Source organism: Oryctolagus cuniculus, chromosome 4 (assembly GCF_964237555.1).
Source record: "Oryctolagus cuniculus chromosome 4, mOryCun1.1, whole genome shotgun sequence".
Taxonomy (NCBI): Eukaryota; Metazoa; Chordata; class Mammalia; order Lagomorpha; family Leporidae; genus Oryctolagus; species Oryctolagus cuniculus.
In genome coordinates, this window is record NC_091435.1 from 46,111,469 (window position 1) to 46,136,287 (window position 24,819).

The 24,819-nt window shown below is 38.2% G+C and overlaps 1 protein-coding gene, 1 long non-coding RNA gene and 1 other non-coding gene across 5 annotated transcripts in view; 1 reads left to right on the forward strand and 2 right to left on the reverse strand.

The window, feature by feature from the left end:
- ZNF654 (zinc finger protein 654) overlaps positions 1-24,819 on the forward strand; it is a 108,278-nt gene that overhangs the window by 42,191 nt on the left and 41,268 nt on the right. The window lies entirely within an intron of this gene.
- Positions 1-24,819, reverse strand: part of LOC127482964 (uncharacterized) — a 73,469-nt gene that overhangs the window by 531 nt on the left and 48,119 nt on the right. The window lies entirely within an intron of this gene.
- On the reverse strand, positions 22,546-22,649 carry LOC127483046 (U6 spliceosomal RNA). Its single transcript, XR_007909020.1, has one exon. It is a non-coding gene; the product is annotated as a U6 spliceosomal RNA (small nuclear RNA).

Here is a 24,819-nt window from a genome sequence, read left to right on the forward strand (position 1 = left end):
GTAAATAAAATTTCTGCTCAGATATTCTGTTATAGCCATACAGACTGTAATATCCTTAAAAACCATGTCTCTCATTTTCATGAACTACTTGTTCATTATATCTCAACCCCATTTTCTTTAAGTTAGTTGGATGTTTTTCCTTCCAGTTTTCATAAGATCCTTATATATTAAGGATATAAAACCCAGGTTTTTTTTTTTTTTTTTAATTACTTTATTTGACAGGCAGAGAGAGAAAGAAAATCCCCCATTCACTGGATCGCTTCCCAAAGACCTACAGCAGCTAGTTGGGCTGGGTCAGGCCAAAACCAGCAATCAAGAACTTAGTCTGGTTTCCCATATGAGTGGCAGGGACCCAACCACTTAAGCCATTAACACCTACTGCACATTAAAAGGAAGCTGAATTGGGAATCTAGCTGAGCTGGGAATCTAACTCTGGCACTTCAGTATAGGATATCGGTATCCCAAGCAGGATTTTAACTACCAGTCTATGCACTTGCCTCTGTATCTGTGCAAATGTAAATTTTTACACTTGGCTATCTTATGGTGATTATTTTAATTAATATTTTTGAAAAATCACAGATTTTTCAAAGTTGCATCATAATTTTTCATCAATATTCCTCTGTTGTTTCTGAATGTCTAATCATAGTTAAGAAAACCTTTTCTATTTTCAGGTTATATTGGAATTTTTTTCTAATAATTGTATTTCATTTTTACATTTAAATTTTCATCCAATTTATTTTTTTACCATGCTTGGAAATTAGAGTGAATTTTTTAAACATTTGGCTATTGAGTATGAAGAAATCAACTTTTTTTCCCAACTGATTGGAGATACTGCTTTTGTTGCAACAAAATGCTTTTGAAAATGCTTTTGTTGCAACATGTTTCATATGCAGAGGATCTGTTTTCCAATTTTTCCATTCAGTTTCACTAGTCTGTTTATGTATGAATACAATTATCTAGTTCCTTTCCACCGATCTTCTTGTTTCATTATTTTCTAGATATTCAACTTTGTAATCAAGTTAGCTACTTCCAGAAAACTTACATACATTTACTGTATGAAAATTTGTAAATCAGTTAAAGGGAATATAGCTCTTACTGACATGTATACTTTATATGTTGTTTACCTTCTTCCAGTCTAAGGACAGTGAAACAATCTTGTTTAAACCTTCCCTTCTAACTGATATGCTATTGATGTCATGTACCTTTTGTTCTTTTTTTTTTTTTTTTTTAAGATTTTATTTATTTATTTTTTTGAGATGTAGAGTTACAGACAGAGCGAGGGAGAGAAAGGACTTCCATCTATTATTCACTCCCCAAATGGCCAAAACAGCCAGAGCTGACCTGATCAAAGCCAGGAGCAAGTATCTTCCTCCAGGTCTTCCACACAGGTGCAGGAGCCCAAGCACTTAGGCCGTCTTCCACTGCTTTCCCAGGCCATAGCAGAGAACTGGATCAGAAGAGGAGCAGCCAGGACTAGAACTAGCCACCCATATGGTGTTCCAGTACTGCATGCAGAGGTTCAGTCCATATGCCACAGTGCTGGCTTCTGCTCTATTTCTTAAAGCCCAGATGAGATCATTAATGTTCTTTCCAGCTCTCCAATTTTCTAGACCACCTATGTACTAACTTATTTGCATCTTAGACCTTTTTTGCCAATGTTACTTCCCATCTCTATAAACACCTATTTTTTTCTTATTATTTATATATTGTTTGTATTTAGATTTTATAACTTACTATGATTAGCTAGGTGTAGATTTCTTTTTATGTATCTTTATTGGGATTTTCTGGGCTTCCTCAATCTGTGAATTCTTATTTTTCATCAGTTGTGAAAACTTGCTGCCCAGTTATTATTTTTGTTTTCCTTTTGGAACTATGATTAAACTTATATACTCCACCCCCATGTCTCTAACACTTGGTTGTGTTTTCTTTTACTTTGTCTTTCTGTACTGCACGCTATAATTTTTTTCAGATCTTTCAGTATAATAGTGTTTTTATTAAGCTACCTTTAATCAGCCATTAAGTCTACATAATAATTTCAGTGATTTTATTTGTAGTTTTTTGACTGCTAATGTTAATTTATATTTTTATTTTTCAATAATTCATTTCTTAAGCTATGCTATATTCACATTTTATATTCTATGTCTAATTTTAATGTGTTAAAGTTTTTGTGGACTAACATTCTGTTGGCTCTTGCTCATTATACTATGTTTCCTTGTATGTTGTATCTTATTGTTATTATCATTATTTTTATTGAAAATGTCAGTTTGTATTTTAGAATAAATTTAATATAATTAAGTTTGGATTGGAGATGGGTTCTTTAAAAAATATTTTTATTTGACAAGCAGAGCAAGGTTGGCAGGGGGAGAGATTGATTGATTGATATTCCATTTGCTAGTTCAGTCTCCAAATGCCACAACACCCAGGCTAAGATCCAGGAACTCCATCTGTATCTCCCACATGGGTGGCAGGGATTCAAGTACATGAGCCATCATCTGTTGCCTCCCAGGCTGCACATTTAGCAGGAAACTGGATTGGAAGTTGACACAGGACTCAATCCCATCTAACATGGATTGCAGACATCCTAAGAAGTGGACTTAACCCACCGTGCTCTCAACCCCCTCAAAAAAAAAAAAAAGATGAGTTCTTTAAAAAGGATTTGGTATATAGCTCTCTCAATTTTCAGTCAAGGGCAAAGCCACTTTTGTTTTCAGAGGGATAGTTACTAAAGGTAACCTAATCTGGTAACTATGGAAAATACAACACACAGTTCTTTTTCTTTGCTAGTATACACTGAAAAAAACAAACTGAATCTTCCTCAGTAGAGGCATGCTACTGGAGAAGGTATTTTGAAGATAAGTACATTGAAATGGTTGAGTATGTCAAAGTAAATGCTCTTTGTGAATATTAAGTAGCACTAAGTATAAATTTCTATGATATCAAAAATTTATTTAATTTGTATGGAAGAAATTCCTAGGAATCTAGAGTTTTAAATAAAATATGGATAATAAAATTTTATTTGTTACTATTTGATTCATGTAGAATTCACTTGAATTTCTTTGTCTTAAACTGGTAAGTGGATTTATTTTGATAGTTAAGTATCATAATTCAGTGGAATTTCTTATAAGTAGATAAATGTACAAATCCACATTCTTGATTTTTCAGCATGATACTTACTGATATGTTACAGAGAGTAGTAATTCTGGTTATAGCTACCACTTGTTGTGTCTGGTATTTTAAGGAAATCTGGTACCTTATTACTATGTAATACAAGGAAAAATATGATCTGAATTCCAAGCATTGAAATGATAGAATAGTTTATTTCTTATATAGGAACTCCACTAGTAGTCTTAAGTTTGCATAGCTAGTAGGAGTATATTGATTTATGAAAGACAAATAAATAAATTGTTATATAAGGTATATTTTTTTAAATTCCAAAGCAATATAATTTGTTAGTGCATTTGCTGCACTACAAATTATTTTTGTTTGCATATTAATCTTTTTATAGGTAACTCTATGTCAGATAATTATTTCAATTTAGGTAAACAAACTATAGGTAACCCAAAATTAGGACTAAGATTATATATGGAGGGACGTATGCTATGGTACAGTGGATTAAGTGCTGGTTCAAATCCTGGCTGCTCTGCTTCCAATCTAATTCCCTGCTTATGGTGCCTGGGAAAGCAGTGGAAGATGGCCCAAATACTTGGGTCTTTGCCACCCATGTGGAAGACCCAGTTGGAGTTCTAGGTTCCTGGCTTTAGTCTGGCCCAGCCCTGGCAGTTATGGCCATTTGGGGAGCAAACCAGCAGATGGAAGATCTCTTGGTCTCCCTCTCTCTCTGTCATTCTGTATTTCAAATAAATCTTTTTAAAAAAAGAGATATTGATTTATATAGGTAATTGTATATTAAACATTCAGTAACACATACTAAATATATTAAACATTAAAATAGTATAAATATAAAATTGGGATAAACATTTTGATTAATCAATCACTTACAATAACTTGTTTTATTTCAACAAGACTAACATATACATAGCCGAGTAGGACAAATTTCTGAAGACCTTGTGTTAATTTATTGTTGAAGGAAACTTGGATGACAATTTAATACAAATAACAGTAGTTATATATATATATATTAGATTATATCATATATATATAGCATATCTATTAGATTATATCATATATTATATATATATATATTAGGAAACACCTTTAGCACTAAATACCAGAGAATGTTCTGAGTGTTTTTCAAGAGGTAGCTGTGATTACCATTTCTGTTTTATAAATAAATAAGTAAAGCCATTAGAATTTTCAATAACTTGCCCAGGGTTGCAGATCAAGTAAGTGGAATGAGATTCAAATCCAAACAATGTGATTCCACACCATGGATTTATAAAAGTATGTATAGAACATATTTTAGATTTTTAGCCCTTAAATCTCTATTGCTACTATTCATTACTGCCACGACAATGTGAAAACAGCCATAGGGGCCAGCGCTTTAGCACAACAGGTTAATCATCTGCCTGCAGTGCCATGTGGGCGCCGGTGCTAGTCCCGGCTGCTCCTCTTCTGATCCAGCTCTATACAATGGCTTGAAAGCAGCAGAAAATGGCCCAAGTCCTTGGGCCTCTGCACCTGCAGGGGAGACCCAGAAGAAGCTCCTGGCTCCTGGCTTCGGATCAGCACAGCTTTGGCCGTTGTGGCCATTTGGAAAGTGAACCTGCGGATGGAAGATCTTTCTTTTTGTCTTTCCCTGTCACTGTCTGTAAATCTATGTCTCAAATAAATAAATAAAATCTTTAAAAAAATCCATAGGCCGTACATGTAAATAAATGGGTGTGACTGTGTTTTAATTCCGTATTTCTTAAAAGTATGATATCTGAATTTCATGTAATTTTCACCTGTTATGAGATAACTATTCATTTGGATTTTTTAAAACAAAATATGACCAACCATGCATCTCATGCACTATATTAAAACTGTCTTTCTTGGGCCAGATTTGACCCATAGGCAGTAGTTTGCTAGCCCTAGTCTGGACTGCTACTTACATGTTGAGGCCATGCCTCATTCTATGTTGGACTCATTAAGTCACACCACGTAGAGTTTGCATGCATGAGGTCTAAACATTGATCTCTTGACATCTAGTTGATTATTTATAGCAGTCAATAGGAAATATAAAAGGGCATTTTTAAGAAGTCTGTGAAAAATAGAATTAAAAGATACTTTAATTCAAAATTTTTAGAAATTTATGCATTGGTTTTTCATAATACTTTTTTTTGTAAGATTTTTTTGAGAGGCACAGTTATAGACAGAGAAAGAGACAGAGATCTGCCATCCAATGGCTGGAGCTGGGCCAATCCACAGCCAGGAGCTTATTCTGGGTCCCCCATGTGGGTGCAGCACTTGGGCCATCTTACACTGCATTCCCAGGTCATTAGCAGAAAAAATGGATCGGGAAAGGAGCAGCTGGAACATGAACCGATGTCCATAAGGGATGCTCCCACCACAGGCAGAGGTTTATTTTAGCCTATGACATTACAGTGCTGGCCCCCATAATACATGTTTTTCATGACCTTTTTGAAGACCCTTTATATGCACAGATTTCAAAATTTTTGCAACAAATTTTGTCTCTTTTTCTTTTTGTTAAAGATGTATTTATTTATTTATTTGAAAGGCAGAGCTACAGAGAGGCAAAGGCAGAGAGATTGAGAGAGAGAGAGATATCTTCCATCTGCTGGTTCACTGCCCAAATGGTTGCAACAGCTGGAGCTGAGCCATCCAAAGCCAGGAGCAAGAAGCTTCTTCTGGGTCTCCCACATGGGTACAGGGGCCCAAAGACTTGGGCATCTTCCACTGCCTTCCCAGGCCATAACAAAGAGTTGGATTGGAAGTGAAACAGCCAGGCCTTGAACTGGAGCCCATATGGGATGCTGGCACTGCAGGTGGCGGTTTTACCCACTACGCCACAGTGCCTGCCCCCAAAATTTATCTTTAATTCCACTTTCTATGTACTTTCTTTTTATTTTTTATATGTTTAAAGATTTATTTTATTTATTTGAAAGAGTTACAGAGAAAGGTAGAGACAGAGAGAGAAGACTTCCATCCACTGGTTCACTTCCCAGATGACTGCAACGACTGGAGCTGCATTAATCCGAAGCCAGGAGCCAGGAGCCAGGAGATTGTTCCAGGTCTCCCATGTGGGTGCAGGGGCCCAAGGACTTAGGCCATCTTCCACTGCTTTCCCAGGCCGTAGCAGAGAGCTGGATCGGAAATGGAGCAGCCTGGTTTTGAACCAATGCCCATATGGGATGCTGGCGCTCAGGCCAGAGCTTTAATCTGCTGCACCACAGTGCCGGCCCCTCCATGTACTTTCTTAAGTACCTTCATATAACAAGTTTGAAACATGAAGTTTCTTCTACATCTATAGTAGTTTAGAATTTGCCTTTAGTGATTTCATCGTTATTGTATAACCACTAGTTACCTGAATCTTTCTCTAAGGCAAAATTAGCTAGACAATGTTGTTTTGCTTTTTCTTACTGTTATTTTGCATGTAGTTTTTTTTTTTTTTTTTTTTTAATTTTAGTATCATTATCATGGGGTTGTGTCTTGTTATTGAGTTAGTAGTAGCTTGGAAAATATAGGCTTCCATATGTTGGTTCACCTTTTTCATGTTCACATTGCATATTTGATTCTCTACAAGGTCACATTGATTTACTTACTAATTTCTAAATTCATTGCTATAGCACATTTTATCTCTACTACTAAACTTTTTATTTCTATCTGCTTCAATGCAATTAATTGCTCTATCAGTAAATACTACCTACACAGCATTATGATGCAACTCCACTCCCTTCTACAATTTTAAATCCCACATGTTTTGAAATAGTATAATAGATATATAAAGTACAGTAATATAGTAAAAAAGAATCATTTATGTTTTTTAGGCCAAGTTTCAAGTGAAATCATGTAAGTAGGTCTTGAGGAAGAAACAGAAAGACCTGAAAGACCATAGGTATTTTATGGAACAGGGAGAAGTTTGTATGACTAGGGGGCATGGAAATTATGGTAAAATAATTTGTAATGTATAAGGGCAGGTTCGAATCCAACGTAAAGGTTTTTTGTCATGATAAGAAGTTTGGGATTTTCTGCTATAGATCATTAATCTCAATCAGTAGAACAGGAAGGGAATGGCAAGTAATAAACTAGGCAGTATGTTGGAGAAATTAGAAAGGTAAATGGAGGCTGGGAAATTGGAAGACAGCATTCATACCGTATGTAAGGTCTGAAGATGCTCAACTTACTCTGCCAGAGGGAGATACAAGTCTTTTGTTACAGTCTTTCTGTTTTATAAGAGCAAGTGAAATCTAGGTTCAATTTTAAAATACTGACAATCTATTATTAATAATTTAAAAATATTGACAGCCATATGAAATAACTATATCAGCTGAAGCTCTGTGCTTAAAGGTGAGATGCGGGTTGCAAGATGGTGGAATAGTGACAGGATGGTCTGATTTACGTGGGGAGAAATTAATATTTTTAAAAAGGAGAGAAAGTACAATCTCAGGATAAAGTTGTGGGGGATCTGTGGTGGTAGACCCTTCGGGAGCATTGGAGGCGCTCCTGACATATGCGGAGAGAGCAAATACACAATGGAAGACCTGCCAACTTGGATCCAGGGAGGAGGATGCCTGTCCAGGCAAGCCAGGTGAGAGGGAATTCCATGGGCCCATGGCGCTCGCTGATACAACAGGAGGGAGAGCTTGTCGAACTGCTTTTGGAGTTTCACACAGATCCCCCACAAACAGCAGGCAACTGATCACCCAAAGGCAGGAAAAAGAAAAAAGGTGGTGCATCTCTCTCCCTTCTCCATTGCCTGTTACAGCAGAGACCTGCGGCCAGCGGGAAGAATGAAGACGCTCTTTTTGGACACAGCAGGTGGCAGCCACCCCAGCTTCTTTGCGCGCACTTGGTAATAGCTGGGGTCAATGAGTCGGTGAGGGTCACAGCAATTCAGAGGAAGCTGAGGATGAAGGCCTCCACCTGCCAGTTGCACTGCACTGGTTACCCTGCAATGGGAGGGGAGGGAGTGCCCCAACTAAGGAGGGGAAGTGCTGCCTGTGGGACTCTCCTACCCACTCAGCACAACTGAGAAGCAAGTAGGGCTTCAGTGGGTGGGTGCTGTGTGCACCTGTGAACCATAAATCTGACCAGAGAGAAAAACCTGCCTTCCCCACTGGCACCAAATCTGGTTGGGAGGAACATATACAGACAGTGGCTCTGGGAACAATTTAATTTGCTTATAGACAGGACTGGCTAGCGGGGCAGAGAGGCTCCACTGGCAACCCACAACCTGGAAAACCCTGTGAGCTGAATCTAAGAAAACAGTAACTGCACAAGAGGAGGCAGAGCATGGCTAAGTCCTGGGCAACCACAGAGCACTTCTCTGCACTCTCTGAGTTCCTCGGTTGCCTATAGCAGCTCATAGGAGAGGGAACCATGCTCATAGGAAAGACTCCACAGATAAAATATGCATAATGTGCAGTTCACAAAACAGTGTGAATGAGTAGTGAGCATCCTTTAGCTGGGAGGGGAAGGGCTGGTTCACCAACAGAGGTGACCATTCTTCTCTAGCCAGTCAACCAGAGGAGAGCTGCAAACCCGACTGGGGTCCTACCTTGGATACTCACGCCACCCTGGAATACTAAACAGCACTCTGGCCACACCCAGCACATACCTCTTGGTATTCAATGAAACTGTTAGCGTCCCACTAAGCCACAGAGACGCAGATCAAAGATAAAAGCCATCAGGCCAAAAAAAATAAAAAAAAAAAATTCGACAGATGAGAAAAACAAAGGCAGAAATTCAAAACACAAAAATAAGGAAGACACTATGAGCCCACTAAAGGAAGACTACAACATTTTTATATTAGAATATGAAGTTGAAGAGATTGAGGAAATACCAGAAATGGAGTTAAAAAACTAATTATTGGATTACTCAGAAGCAGATTCACAAACTAAAGAAAACTATATATAATATGAATGAAAATATTTCACATGAAATTGAGATCTTGAGGAGAAATCAAAATGAAATGCTAGAAATGAAAGATTTAATAGATCAAATAAAAATGCAGTGGAAAGTCTTAACAACAGAGTTAGTGAGACAGAAAGAACATCCAAGCTAAAAGACAAAGCTCTGGAAATTTTACAGTCAGGCCAAAAACAAGAAGAAATTAGAAAAATACAAAACACTGTTGGTGATCTACAGGATACCATCAAACATCCCAACATATAGGTCTAAGGAGTCCCTGAAGACATGGAAAGAGAGAAAGGATTAGAAGGCTTTTTCAGAAAGGAAACCTGTTAAACTGAAATGAACACTATGAGAAAAGGTGACTTGATCAGCCCTCACCCTGACTGTTGATGAGCAACTTGATATGTTATCCCTCTTAGTATTTTTTTTGTTTGTTCTACCTAATACTTTTGGTTGAATACTGTAATCAATACACAACTCTTCTTAAGTGCTGAAACTTAACTGAAAAGTGATCACTGTTAAATATAAGAGTGGGAATAAGAGAGGGAAGAGATGTGCAATTCGGGACATGCTCAAGCTGACTTACCTCAAACGGTAGAGTTAGAAACATACCAGGGGATTCGAATTCAATCCCATCAAGGTGGCATGTACCAATGCCATCTCACTAGTCCCAGTGATCAATTTCTGTTCACAATTGATCATAATGATAGGACTAAGAACCAAAGGATCACATAAACAAGAATAGTGTCTGCAAATACTAGCTGATAGAATCAAGAGGGAGAGAATGATACAACATGGGAAGTGAGATACACAGCAGACCCATAGAATGGCAGATGTCCTAAACAGCACTCTGGCCTCAGAATCAGCCCTTAAGGCATACGGATCCAGCTGAAAAGCCCATGAGAGTATTTCAGGCATGGAAAGCCAAGACACTCTGGAAAAAAAAAAAAAAAAACCCTAAATGAAAGATCTCTGTGAGTGAGATCCCAGTGGAAAGAACGGGTCATCAAAGAAGGAGGTACCTTTCTCTGAAGGGAAGAGAGAACTTCCACTTTGACTATGACCTTGTCTAAATATGATCAGAGTTGGTGAACTCAAAAGGCTTCCATAGCCTTGGCAGCTCATGACAAGAGCCTAGGGTGATTACTGATGCCATAAACAAGAGTGTCAAGTTGTGAAGTCAACAACAGGAGTCACTGTGCACTTAACTCCTCATGTAGGATCTCTGTCCTTAATGTGCTGTACATTGAGATTTAATGCTATAACTAGTACTCAAACAGTATTTTTCACTTTATGTTTCTGTGTGGGAGCAAACTGTTGAAATCTTTACTTAATGTATGCTAAACTGATCTTCTGTATATAAAGAGAAACGAAAATGAATCTTGATATGAATGGAAGGGGAGAGGGAGTGGGAAAGGGGAGGGTTGCGGGTGGGAGGGACATTATTGGGGGGGAAGCCATTGTAATGCATAAGCTGTACTTTGGAAATTTATATTCATTAAATAAAAGTTTAAAAAAAAAAAGAAGGCTTTTTCAGTGAAATAATAAAAAAAGTCCCTAATTTGGAGAAACAGATATCCAAGTACAAGAAGCACATAGAACTCCCAATAAACATGACCAAAAAAGATCATTGACACAGTGTAATCAAACTCTCCAGAGTAAAACATAAAGAAAAAATTCTAAAATATGCATGAGAGAAACACCAGACTACTTTCAAAGGATCTCCAATTAGACTCACAGTGGACTTCTTATCAGAAACCCTCCAGGCTGTGAGAGAATGTAGAGATATATTCCAAGTCTTAAGAGAAAAAAGCTGTACCCTGTAAAGCTCTAATTTATGAATGAAAGTGAAATAAAGACCTTACATAACAAAGAGAATTAAAAGAATTTGTCACCACCTGTCCAGCCTTACAAAAGATGCTTAAGGATTTGCTACACACAGAAACATGGTCATCACTATGATAGAATGTGAAGGCAGAAACACAGAAGCTTGGTCATCACTATGATACAATGTGAAGACAGAAAATCTCCCAGTAAAAGTATAAAAGAAATCCAAAGTGAAAAATAGGAATACTTATGGGAAACTGGATTTATCTCTGATATATAGGGATGGTTCAACATTTGTAATTCAATCAATGTGATATATCACATTAACATTGAAGAACAAAACCATATGATTATCTCAGTAGATGCAGAAAAAGCATTTGATAAAAGTACAACAAAGTTTTATGATGAAAACTCTAAGAAAATTGGGTATAGAAGGAATATTCTTCAATACAATTAAGGCAATTTATGACAAACCCACAGCCAGTGTCCTGTTGAATGGTGAAAAGCTGGAAGCATTTCCACTGAGATCTGGAACCAGACAAGGATGCCCACTCTCACCACTTCTATTTAGTATAATCCTGGAAGTTTTAGCTAGCGCCATTAGGCAAGATAAAGAAATCAAAGGAATACAAATTGTAAAAGAGGAAGTCAAACTATTCCTATTTGCAGATGACAAGGGGATCCAAAAGACTTCACCTAGAGGCTATTGTAACTCATAAAAGAGTTTGGTAAAGTAGTAGTATATAAAATCAATACACAAAACTCAATAGCCTTTGTATACACAGACAATGCCATGGCTGAGAAAGAAATTCTAAGATCAATTCCATTCACAATAGCTACCAAAAAAATGAAATACTTTGGAAGACCAAGGGTGTCAAATATCTCTATGATGAGAATTACAAAACATTAAAGAAAGAAATAGAAAAATACACCAAAAAAAAGGGAAAAATCTTCCATGTTCATGGATTGGAAAAATCAATATCATCAAAATGTCCATACTACCAAAAGCAATTTATGGATTCAGTACGATACCAATCAAAAGACCAAGAACATTCTTCTCAGATATAGAAAAAAATTATGCTGAAATTAATTTGAAAACACAGGAGACCCCGATAGTGAAAGCAATCTTATACAACACAAACAGCCAGGAGCATCATAATACCATATTTCAAAATATATTACAGGATAATTATAACCAAAGAGCCTGGTTATAATAGATAGACCAATGGAACAAAATAGATTTGCCAGAAATCAACACAAGCTTCGACAAACAGTGTATCTTTGACAGAGGAGCTAAAATTCATCCCTGGAGCAAGGACAGTCGATCTTCAACAATTGGTGCTGGGAAAACTGGATGTCCACATGCACAAGTATAAAGCAAAACCCCTACCTTACACTTTACACAAAAATCCACTCAAAATGGATTAAAGACCTAAATCTATGACCTATACCATCAAATTATTATTAGAGAACATTGGAGAATTCCTGCAAGACATTACCATAGACAAACAGTTATTGGAAAAGACCCCAGAGGCACAAGCAATCAAAGCCAAAATTGAAAAATGGGATTACAACAAATTGAGAAGCTTCTGTACTGCAAAAGAACAATCAGCAAAATGAATAGGCCACCAGCAGAATGGGAAAATTATTGCAAACTATGCAACTGATAAAGGATTAATAACCAAAATATAGAGAGATCAAGAAACTCAAGAACAACAAACCAAACTACCCAGTTATTAAATGTGCAAGGAAGTTAAACATTTTTCAAAAGAGGAAATCCAAATGGCCAGCAAATACCTGAAAAAATGCTCAGGATCACTAGCTGTCAGAGAAGTGCAAATCCAAGCCACAACGTGGCTTCAGTTAGAATGGCTGTCATACACAAATGAACAAAAAACAAATGCTGGCAAGGACATGGGGAAAAAGATATCCTAATCCACTGTTGGTGGGAATGTAAACTGATAAAACCACTATGGAAGACAGTATGGAGATACCTCAGAAATCTGAATCTAGACCTACCATATGACCCAGCCATCCCACTCCTTGGAATTTACCCAAGGGAAATGAAATCAGCATATGAAAGTGTTATCTGTAGCCCCATGTTTATTGCAGCTCAATTCATAATAGATAGGATATGGAATCAACCCAAATGTCTGTGGACTGAAGATTGGATAAAGAGATTATGGGATATGTACACTATGGAATACTACATAGCATTACAAAAATAAATAAAATGGTATAATGTCATTTGCAACATAATGGATAAACCTGGAAAACATCATTCTTAGTGAAATAAGCCAGTCCCAAAGGGACAAATAGCATATGTTCTACCTGACCTGTGATAACTAATAGAGCACCCAAAAGGTAATCTGTAGAAGTGAAACTGACACTTTTAGAAGCAATGACTTTGAACAGCAATTGTCTTGACTGTTGAGGAACAGTTTTTTTTTTTTTTCTCAGCTATTTGTTGAACTCTTTACTTAACATAGAGTTAATCACATGTGTATAAAGTTAATTCAAAATAGGTCTTAGTGAAAAATAAGAGTGGGAATAAGAGGGAGGAATAAGGGGTGTGGGAAAGTGGGTGGGAGGGTGCCAAGATGGGAAGAATCACCATGTTCCTAAAGTTGTTATTGTGAAATGTATGAAGTTTGTAACTGTAATGCTGCATAGTTCTACATACATTCCTACAGACTTACTTCTAAGGGTACAGTTTAGGGGCCGGTCCCATGACTCACTTGGTTAATCCTCCACCTGTGGCGCTAGCATCCTATATGGGTGCCAGGTTCTAGTCCTGGTTGCTCCTCTTCCAGTTCAGCTCTCTGCTGTGGCCTGGGAGGGCAGTGGAGGATCGCCCAAGTGCTTGAGAGCACCCGCATGGGAGACCAGGAAGAAGCACCTGGCTCCTGGCTTCGGATCAGTGCAGCTCCGGCCGTTGTGGCCATCTGGAGTGAACCAGCGGATAGAAGACCTACCTCTCTCTCTCTCTCTGCCTCTTCTCTCTCTGTGTAACTCTGACTTTCAAATAAAAAAAAAAGGGGGGGGGGGATACAGTTTAAAAACTTGCCATGAAAACCCAAATCCCCTTAAGCCAGGTGGTAAAAATAGTAGTTTAAATGTTTAAGTCAGCATATGGATAGGATTAAGTGTTTGGTAATAATAATAGAATTAAAAAGGAGTGAATGCTCCATCATTGGAAAGCAGTCCATAGAGCAGACTCATGGAATGACAATTGCTTTAAGTAGCACTCTGACCCCAGAAACTGAAGGAGATTGTGGATTCAGTAGACTTCTATAACATAGGCAGCTCATGTCAAGAGCCTCAGGTGGGGGCTGGCGCTGTGGCACAGCGGGTTAACGCCCTGGCCTGAAGCGCCGGCATCCCATATGGGTGCTGGTTTGAGTCCCGGCTGCTCCACTTATGATCCAGCTTTCTGCTATGGCCTGGGAAAGCAGTGGAAGATGCCCCAAATCCTTGGGTCCCTGCACCCACGTGGGAGACCAGGAAGAAGCTCCTGGCTCCTGGCTTCCGATAGGCACAGTTCCGGCTGTTGCAGCCATCTGGGGAGTGAACCAGCAGATGGAAGACCTCTCTCTCTCTCTGCCTCTCCTCTCTCTGTGTAATTCTGACTTTCAAATAAATAAATAAGTCTTTAAAAAAACAAAAAAAAGAGCCTCAAGTGATCACTGATGTCATACATAAGAGAGTTAATTGTTAAATTATAAACAGGAGTTGCTGTGTACTAAGTTCCTATGCAGGACCTCTGTCCTCAAAGAGTTGGATTACGAAAGTTAATAGTAAAACCTGTTCTCAAAGATTTACTTCATTGTAGTCTATTAAATGCAGGATATTCTTATGTCTCATAGGCTATAGTATGTCTATGTGTTTGCAAAAGTTGTATCATTCTTGCATTCTTCAGTTAAGTTTCTCAAAAAATGCATAAAAATTAAAAAATAAAATTAATTAAGCTTCAGAAAGGTTTTTTAAAAAAGGATGCTGAGATTCTGTTAGATATTTCATTGAATCTGTTCACCAATTTTCAGAGTATTAACATCATAATAATATTATATATTCACCCATGAACATAGGATATCATTCTATTTAGAAACTTAATTTTCCTCAACAATATTTCATAGATTTCAGTGTAATAGCATTGTACTTTTTTGTTAAATTTACACATAACTCTTATTTCTGGGGTTACTGTAAGTTGTTTTTAATTTTTGTAATATTCTTTGAGAATGTAAAGATATACAATTGATTTTTGTAGCATGCAACAAAAAAATAAATGTGAGACAATTGTGAAATAGTACTTTAATTTTAGGGATAGAAATGCTTCCAGATGTGTATTTGGACACTTTTTACCCATACTGATGGGCAGTAAAATAAATCTAAAAATAGTTAATAATGAAAATTAATTCTCCTTTTCTTCTCTCATCCCTCTAGGTAGTCTGACATATATTAACTTTATGTATTGGTGTGCATGTGACTTCATCCCCTCTATCCTGTCTGTCTCTTATACAAAAACAATCTACAGCAGTCCTCTATGATTTGTGAGGCATATATCTTAAAGTCTCCTGAAACTGCAGATAGTTCAGAACTCTAAATGCTGTATTTTTCTGTATGCTTTGTGACATTGTCATAAAGAACCAGTTATTCTGTTCATCCATGTTTCATCCCTTCCTTGCATCATACCTTTGTGCTTTGGGACTAATACAGTAAAGTAGGTGTTACTTGAACACTAGCACTGCAATATTGTGTGACAGTGATCTGGTAACTGAGACAGCAACTAAGTCACTAACTGGCAAGTAACATATATTGCATAGGTATATTGGATAAAGAGATAGTTCATGTCCTGGTTGGGATGGAGCCAAATGACATGAGATTTCATCATTTTACTCAAAATGGCATGAAATTGAAAACATCTTAACTGTTTATTTCTGAGTTTTCTCACTTAATATTTTCAGTCTATGATTGACAGCAAAACTATAGATAAAGGGAGACTAGTATAATGAAGATAGCTCTGCATTGTTTAACAGTATATCAAGGAATTTTTTTCTGATGTGTTCATATCAATGTAACAGTTTTCTCATGTCCTTGATATTTTAATTGGGATTGCATTGAATCTGTACAATGCTTTTGGTAGTATGGGCATTTTAATGGTATTTTTTTCTTCCAATCCATGAACATGGAAGATTTTTCATTTTTTATGTCTTCTAATTCTTTCTTTAATGCTCTGTAATTTTCACTGTAGAGATCTTTAACATCCTTGGTCAAATTTATTCCAGGGTATTAAATTATTTTTGGAGATACTGTGAATGTGACTGATCTTAAAAGTGCTATCTCAGCCATGACATTGTCTCTGTATAGAAAGGCTATTTTTCCATGTTGACTTTATATCCTGCCACTTTACAAAACTCTTGTTTATGAATTCTAGAAGTCTCTCAGTAGAGTCTTTTGGATCCCCTATATATAGAATCATGTCATTTGCAAATAGGAATAGTTTGATTTCCTACTTTCTAATTTGTATCTCTTTGATTTATTTTTCTTATCTAATGGCTCAGGCTAAAACTTCCAGGACTATATTAAATAGCAGTGGTGAGAGTGGGAATCCTTGTCTGGTTCCAGATCTTAGCTTTTCCCTATTCAAAAGAATGTTAGCAGTGGGTTTATCATAAATTGCCTTGATTGTGTTGAGGAATGTTCCTCCTATACCCAATTTACTTAAGGTTTTCATCATGAAAGGATGTTGTATTTTATCAAATGCTTTCTCTGCATCTATTGATATAACCATATCATTTTTGTTCTTCAGTTTATTGATGTGATATATCACATTGACTGATTTGGGAATGTTGAACCATCCTTGCATACCAGGGATAAATCCCACTTGGTTAGGTTGAATGATCTTTCTGATGTGTTGTTGGATTCAATTAGCTAATATTTTGTTGAGCATTTTTGCATCTATGTTCATCAGGGATATTAGTCTATAATTCTCTTTCTCTGTTGCATCTTTTTCTGTGTTAGGAATTAAAGGGATGTAGTCTTCATAGAAGGAGTTTGGGTGGATTCCCTCCTTTTCATTGTTTTGAATTGCTTGAGAATTGGAATTAATTCATTTTTAAATGTCTGGTAGAAGTCAGCAGTGAAGTTGTCTGGTCCTGGGCTTCTCTTTGTTTGGAGGGTCTTTATTACTGAATCAATCTCTGTTTTGGTTAGTGTTCTGTTTAGGTTTTTTATATATTCACGACTCAGTTTTGGTAGATTTTATGTATCTAGGAATCTATCCATTTCTTCTATGTTTCCCAATTTATTGGTATACACCTCTTTGTAGTAATTCCTGATGATTCTTTTTACTTCTGTGGTATCTGTTGTTACATTTCTTTTTCATCTCTGATTTTATTTATTTGAGTCTTCTCCCTATTTTTTTTTTGATTAGTTGCAATGGTGTATCAATTTTGTTTATTGTTTTGAAAAACCAGCTCTTTTTCATTTCCATTTTGTTTATTCTCTAATTTCAATTACTTCCTTCCTCCTACTAATTTAGTGTTTGGTTTGTTCTTTTTCTTGGTTCATGAGATGCACCCATAGCTCATTTATTTGGTACTTTTCCAATTTCTTCATGTAGGCACTAATTCCTATAAACTTCCCTCTTAACACCACTTTTGCTGTATCACATAAATTTTGATATAATGTACTGTCAGCTTCATTTGTTTCCAGAAGCTTTTTGATTTCTCTCTTGATTTCTTCAATGATCCACTGTTCCTTCAGGAACATGTTGTTTAGTCTTCATGTGTTTGCATAGAGATTCTTGGATTGTTGATTTCCAGCTTTATTCCATTGTGGTCAGAGAAGATGCATGTTATGATTACATTTTTTTTTTTTTTTGATTTGCTAAGACTTACTTTATGGCCTAACATGTGGTCAATCCTAGAGAAAGTTCCATACACTGATGAGAAGAATGTGTATTCTGCAGCTGTTGGATGAAATGTTTTGTAGATATCTGTTAAGTCCATTTGGTTTATAGTGTTGATTAACTCTGTTGTTTTCTGTCTGGTTGATCTGTCCATTGCTGAAAGTGCAGTATTGAAGTCTCACATTACTGTTGTATTGGAATCTATGTCTCCCTTTAGATTTATTAAGATTTCTTCCAAATAGTCAGGTGCCCTATAATTAGGTGCATACATGTTTATTATAGTTACATCTTCCTGTTAAACTGATCTCTCTCTCTCTCTTTTTTTTTTTTTTTTTTTGACAGGCAGAGTTAGACAGTGAGAGAAAGAGAGACAGAGAGAAAGGTCTTCCTTTTACTGTTGGTTCACCCCCCAAGTGGCCGCTGTGGCTGGCATGCTGCACCGATCTGAAGCCAGGAGCCAGGTGCTTCCTCCTGGTCTCCCATGTGGGTGTAGGGCCCAACGACCTGGGCCATCTCCACTGCCTTCCTGGGCCACAGCAGAGAGCTAGACTGGAAGTAGAGTGACCAGGACTAGAACCCAGGGTGCCAGTGCCACAGGCGGAGAATTAGCTAGTGAGCTGTGGCGCCAGCCCGAAATTGATCTCTTAATCATTACATAATGCCCTTCTTTGTTTCTTTTTTTTTTTTAACTTTTATTTAATGAATATAAATTTCCGAAGTACGATTTATGTATTACAATGGCTTCCCCCACATACCGTCCCTCCCACCCACAACCCTCCCCTTTCCCACTCCCTCTCCCCTTCCATTTGCATCAAGATTCATTTTCGATTATCTTAATATACAGAAGATCAGCTTAGTATACATTAAGTAAGGATTTCAGCAGTTTGCTCCCACACAGAAACATAAAGTGAAAAATAATAGATTATTTTTTTTTAAATGATGATGAAATCAGATCAGACCTATTGTCATGTTTAATCCCAGTGAGAGTCAAGTTGGGAGTTGATAATTTCTTTTTCTTTTTCTTTTTTTTTTTTTTTTTTTTTACAGAGGATCAGTTTAGTATACATTAAGTAAAGATTTCAACAGTTTGCACCCCCATAGAAACACAAAGTGAAATATATTGTTTGAGTACTCGTTATAGCATTAAATCTCAATGCACAGCACATTAAGGACAGAGATCCTACATGAGGAGTAAGTGCACAGTGACTCCTGTTGTTGACTTTACCAATTGACACTCCTGTCTATGGCATCAGTAATCTCCCTATGCTCCAGTCATGAGTTTCCAAGGCTATGGAAGCCCTCTGAGTTCTCCGATTCTTATCTTGTTTAGACAAGGTCATAGTCAAAGTGAAGGTTCTCTCCTCCCTTCAGAGAAAGGTACCTCCTTCTTTGAAGACCTGTTCTTTCCACTGGGATCTCACTCACAGAGATCTTTTGCCAGCGTGCCTTGGCTTTCCATGCCTGAAATACTCTCATGGGCTTTTCAGCCAGATCCGAATGCCTTTAGGGCTGATTCTGAGGCCAGAGTGCTATTTAGGACATCTGCCATTCTATGAGTCTGCTGAGTATCTCACTTCCCATGTTGGATCACTCTCCCCCTTATTTATTCTATCGGTTAGTGTTAGCAGGTACTAGACTTGTTTATGTGCTCCCTTTGACTCTTAGTCCTTTCATTATGATCAATTGTGAACTGAAATTGATCACTTGGAATAGTGAGATGGCATTGGTACATGCCACCTTGATGGGATTGAATTGGAATCCCCTGGTATGTTTCTAACTCTACCATTTGGGGCAAGTCAGCTTGAGCATGTCCCAAATTATACATCTCTTCCCTCTCTTATTCCCACTCTTATGTTTAACAGGGATCACATTTCAGTTAAATTTCAACACTTAAGAATAACTGTAATTTAGTTTTTCTGTTAAAGTCTTTTATGTGCTATTAGGATGACAACAGCAGCTCTTTTTTGGTTTCTGTTAGCATGGAATAAGTTTTTCCATCCTTTCACTTTCAACCTGCATGTATCTTTGTGAGATGTGTTTCTTTTAAGCAGCAAATAAATGGATCTTGCTTTTCAATCCATTCAGCCAGTCTGTATCTTTTAACTGGAGAGTTGATACCATTTACATCCAAGGTGATTATTGATAAAGACTTGGCCCTGTCATTTTTCCACAAATACTCATTGATTACCGTGGATTTCTTTTGTATTTTTACTGATTCACATTCTTTCCTAATGATGGCTATCTTTCTGTGTTTCTGTGTGTAGTCCATCATGAAGCATATTTTGTAAGGCTTGGTAAGTGGTAAGAAATTTTTTCAATTTCTGTTTGTTATGGAACATCTTTATGTCATCTTCATTCATAAATGAGAGCTTTGCAGGGTACAGTATTCTGGGTTGACAGTTTTTTTTTTGTTGTTGTTTTTTTTTTTTAAGATTTGGACTATATCTTGGGCATCTAGGGTTTCTTATGAGAAGTCTGCTGCTAATCTAATTGGAGAGCCTCTGGAATTAATCTTTTGTTTCTCTCATGCACATTTTAGACTTTTTTTGTTTTACTGTGGAAAGTTTGACTACAATGTGTTGTGGTGAAGATCTTTTTTGATCATGTCTATTGGAAGTTCTACATGCTTCCTATACTTGGATTTCCCTTTCTTTCTCCAGATTTGGGAAGTTGTCTGTCATTATTTCACTAAATGGGCCTTCTAGTCCATTCTCTGTATCCGTAACTTCAGGAACTCCTAAGACCTGTTTCTCGGGTCATTTGAAAATATTCCTTAAATCTCCACACTGTTTTTTCCATCTCTCTCTCTCTCTCTCTCTCTTTTTTTTTTTTTTTTTTTGTTGTTGTTGTTGTCAGATGTAAGATTTCCAGAGTTGTATTGTAATTCATGTATTCTTTCTTCTACCTCGCCAAAACTGCTTAAGTGTTTTCACCACATTTTTTATTTGGCCTATTGAATTCTTCATTTTGAATATTTCATTTTGATTTTTCTTTAAAGTCTCAATTTCATGGGAAAATTTTTCATTCATGTCATGTATGTTTTTCTTTAGTTCATAATTTTGCTTTGTATTGCTTTTGAGTAATCTTTGGATTATTATTTTGAATTCCATTTCAGGCATTTCCTCAATCTCTTCATCTTTTTTTTTTTTTTTAATTTGATAGGTAGAGTTATAGACAGTGAGAGAGAGAGACAGAGAGAAAGGTCTTCCTTCTGTTGGTTCACTCCCCAAATGGCTGCTATGGCTGGTGCTATGCCGATCCGAAGCCAGGAGCCAGGTGCTTCTTCCTGGTCTCCCATGCGGGTGTAGGAGCCCAAGCACGTGGGCCATCCTCTACTGCCCTCCCAGGCCACAGCAGAGAGCTGGACTGGAAGAGGGGCAGCTGGGACTAGAACCCAGTGCCCATATGGGATGCTGGTGCCGCAGATGGAGGATTAACCAAGTGAGCCACGGAGTTGGCCACCAATCTCTTCATCTTCACATTGTAATATTTGTTATGTTCCTTTGGGTCATGGTATCTTCCTTATTGTTTCTTGAATTTCTGCATTTGTGGAGTTTTTTATTTTTTTCCTCTGATGGCTTTTATCTTTGAGCTATACCTCTGTGGCTTAATGGAATGTCTTTGCCAAGAAGGGTGTGGTGGCTGTGGCCAGGGAGCTCTGGTCAGTACTTCAGGGTATGGCGAGTATCCAGGGTAACGTCCAGGTTGGGCATGGTGTGTCTCAATATGCAGCTACATCCTGCACCTTCTCATGTAACCACAAATTCTCCATGGTCTCAGCACACGAGCTCCCACAGTCATTGTGTCCAGTGGCTTCTCTGCCCTGCCAGCCTGTACAGTTAACAGAGGGAGATGTTCCCTGAGACAGCTCCGCCTATGTGTTTTGATCCTGGGAGGCTGCGGGTGCCTCACCATTCCACATGGTTTCCTAGCTACTTCCCAGCCAGGCTGAAAGTCAGTGGGGACTGTGGATCATTCCCTCCACTGGAATGACTGGATCACATGTGTACAATAGAGCCACCGGCCCAAAGCTGCTCCCTGACCGCCTCTGCTACTGGTACTGTGGAAAAAGCGTCCTGTCTCAGTGTGTGTGCACAAAGGCTTCCACAGTTGCCACCCAAACCCAAAATGGCACCCACCCTTTCTCAGCCAGGTAGCAGGCACTTTTGTGGGGAAGTTAGGATGAAATAAACATACCCCCTCTACTTCCACTGGGTCCATGGGCAACCGCTAACAACCGCGGGCTCCCAGGGCTCCAGTGTGAACTGAAGCAACACTCTCCTTCCAGCTGTATCACCACAGGTAGCTGCAGTCCAGCCTCACCTCTGCCTCCAAACTGTCCCCGACTCTGACTCTGCTGCAGCTGTGTTCGTGTTGTGCCATGCGTCCACACCCTCCGCACAAGTCCACCACATTCCTCTTCTTGTAGGACCTCCAGTGCTGTTTTCTCTCCAGTTCTCCCCTGGGAGTGCACTTCCTTCAGTCCTTCCCTTACTATTTATCCCTAGCCTAGTGCAGCATGTCACTCCATAATCTGCCATCTTGGAATCCACATTTTAAATTTTGATGATTGTCACTGTGTTGCCCTAGAATAGTTAGTTTCAGTTAAAGTCCCTCCAATAAGATATCATAGCCTGTTTCTGTACTCTAGTCATCATGGTATAACATTCATTTTTATAAATTTGTAGGAGAAATGGTATTTCATCTTTATATCTTTTGCTTATATGAATTAAGTAGAGCATCTTTTCATACTTGAAAAAATGTATTTGCATTTCTTAAATATGGAACACTACATGGATTAGCATGTCATCCTTGTGCAGAGGCCATGCTAATCTTTGTATCGTTCCAATTTTATTATATGGGCTGCTGAAGCAAGCACTTGCATTTCTTTTTGTGAAAATCTATCCTAGATTTCTGCTGAGTTGTTGACCTTTTTAAAAATTATAATTAAAAAATTATTATAAAAATATTTTTAATTATGGAAACGAGCAAATTTTTTAACAGTTTATCATTTTGCTTTTAACTGGTTTTAAGCTTTTTTGGTTTGTCAATATTTTCAATTTAGAAGTCACCAAATTGATAAAATTCCAGTTTTTAGAGTATAGCAATTTTGTTACATTTAGAAAGTGTTGTATAATATTTGTCATGTGTATAATTTGTTAAACTATGTTTTCACATACCTGCATTGGAAAATTTCAGTCTTTGTTAGTGATTTATTCATTCATTCATTTCTTTCTTTTTAACTTGGGGCACACTCGCACACACACACATACACACAGTATCCCTAAGTGGGTTCATTTTCCAAATGCCTGCAAGAATCAAGACTGCTTGGAAACTCTATCCAGGTTCCCCATGAAGGTGGTAGGAACTCAGTTACTTGACTCCTCATCATCTGCTGCTTCAGGTCTGCTTCAGTAGGAAGTTGGAACTGAGAGAGAGAGCCAGGAATGAAACCCAGGCACTCTGATATGGGACACAGGTGTCTTAGTCATTAAGCTAAATACTTGCCCCATTTAAAAAAAAAAAAAAGTTTTATTTGAGATGCAAATAGAAAGTGGTGACTTACTTTGATTAAAGGCAAAATGTTCATAAAAATGCTACTTTAGGTATTCCTAACTTAGTTCATGCTGGATGAATTAAAATGTTAAAATTTTGGCCGGCACCGCGGCTCAATAGGCTAATCCTCCGCCTTGTGGCGCTGGCACACCGGGTTCTAGTCCCGGTCGGGGCACTGGATTCTATCCCGGTTGCCCCTCTTCCAGGCCAGCTCTCTGCTGTGGCCTGGGAAGGCAGTGGAGGATGGCCCAAGTGCTTGGGCCCTGCACCCCATGGAAGACCAGGAGAAGCACCTGGCTCCTGCCTTCGGATCAGCGCGGTGCACCAGCAGTGGCGGCCATTGGAGGGTGAACCAATAGCAAAGGAAGACCTTTCTCTCTGTCTCTCTCTCTCACTGTGCACTCTGCCTTTCAAAAAATAAAAAAATAAAATGTTAAAAGTTTGTTATATTTGTCATTGTACTTCTTTAGGAATGCTAAATGATATTAAATAACTTTATAATTTTTAATACTAAATCACATAAAATAACTTATTTTCTAAATAATTTGTTTATAGAAAATATACTGAAACTGATCAGTTCTGTTGGGAGTAGAATAATCAATGTGAACCTAGAATTTGAGGAACCATGTATCATTTATTAGATGTAGTTGATAGCATACATTGTAATCTAAATGTTGACTCAGTGTTTCATGGTAATTACTCTTTGTTTTTGTGTGAACTTGATCTGTCCATATATCCCACTGGAAAAAATATAAAATTAGGGGTTTTCTTTGCAGTCTAATTATACTAGAATGAAGCTGGAGTTTATCCCCATTTTATTTTTTAAGATTTTATTTAGGAGGCCGGTGCCGTGGCTCAATAGGCTAATCCTCCACCTTGCGGCACTGGCACACCAGGTTCTAGTCCTGGTTGGGTGCCGGATTCTGTCCCGGTTGCCCCTCTTCCAGGCCAGCTCTCTGCTGTGGCCAGGGAGTGCAGTGGAGGATGGCCCAGGTCCTTGGGCCCTGCACCGGTATGGGAGACCAGGAGAAGCACCTGTCTCCTGGCTTCGGATCAGTGTGATGCACCGGCCGCGGCGGCCATTGGAGGGTGAACCAACGGCAAAAGGAAGACCTTTCTCTCTGTCTCTCTCTCTCACTGTCCACTCTGCCTGTCAAAAATTAAAAAAATAAAAATAAAAAAATAAAATAAAAATAAAAAAATTTTATTTAGGGCTGGTGCTGTGGCTCACTTGGTTAATCCTCCGTCTGCGGCACCAGCATCCCATATGGGCACCAGGTTCTAGTCCCAGCTGCCCCTCTTCCAGTCCAGCTCTCTGCTGTGGCCTGGGAGGGCAGTGGAGGATGGCCCAAGTCCTTGGGCCCTGCACCCGCATGGGAGACCAGGAAGAAGCACCTGGCTCCTGGCTCCGGATCGGCGCAGCGCCGGCCGTAGCAGCCATTTGAGGGGTGAACCAACGAAGGAAGACCTTTCTCTCTGTCTCTGTCTCTCTA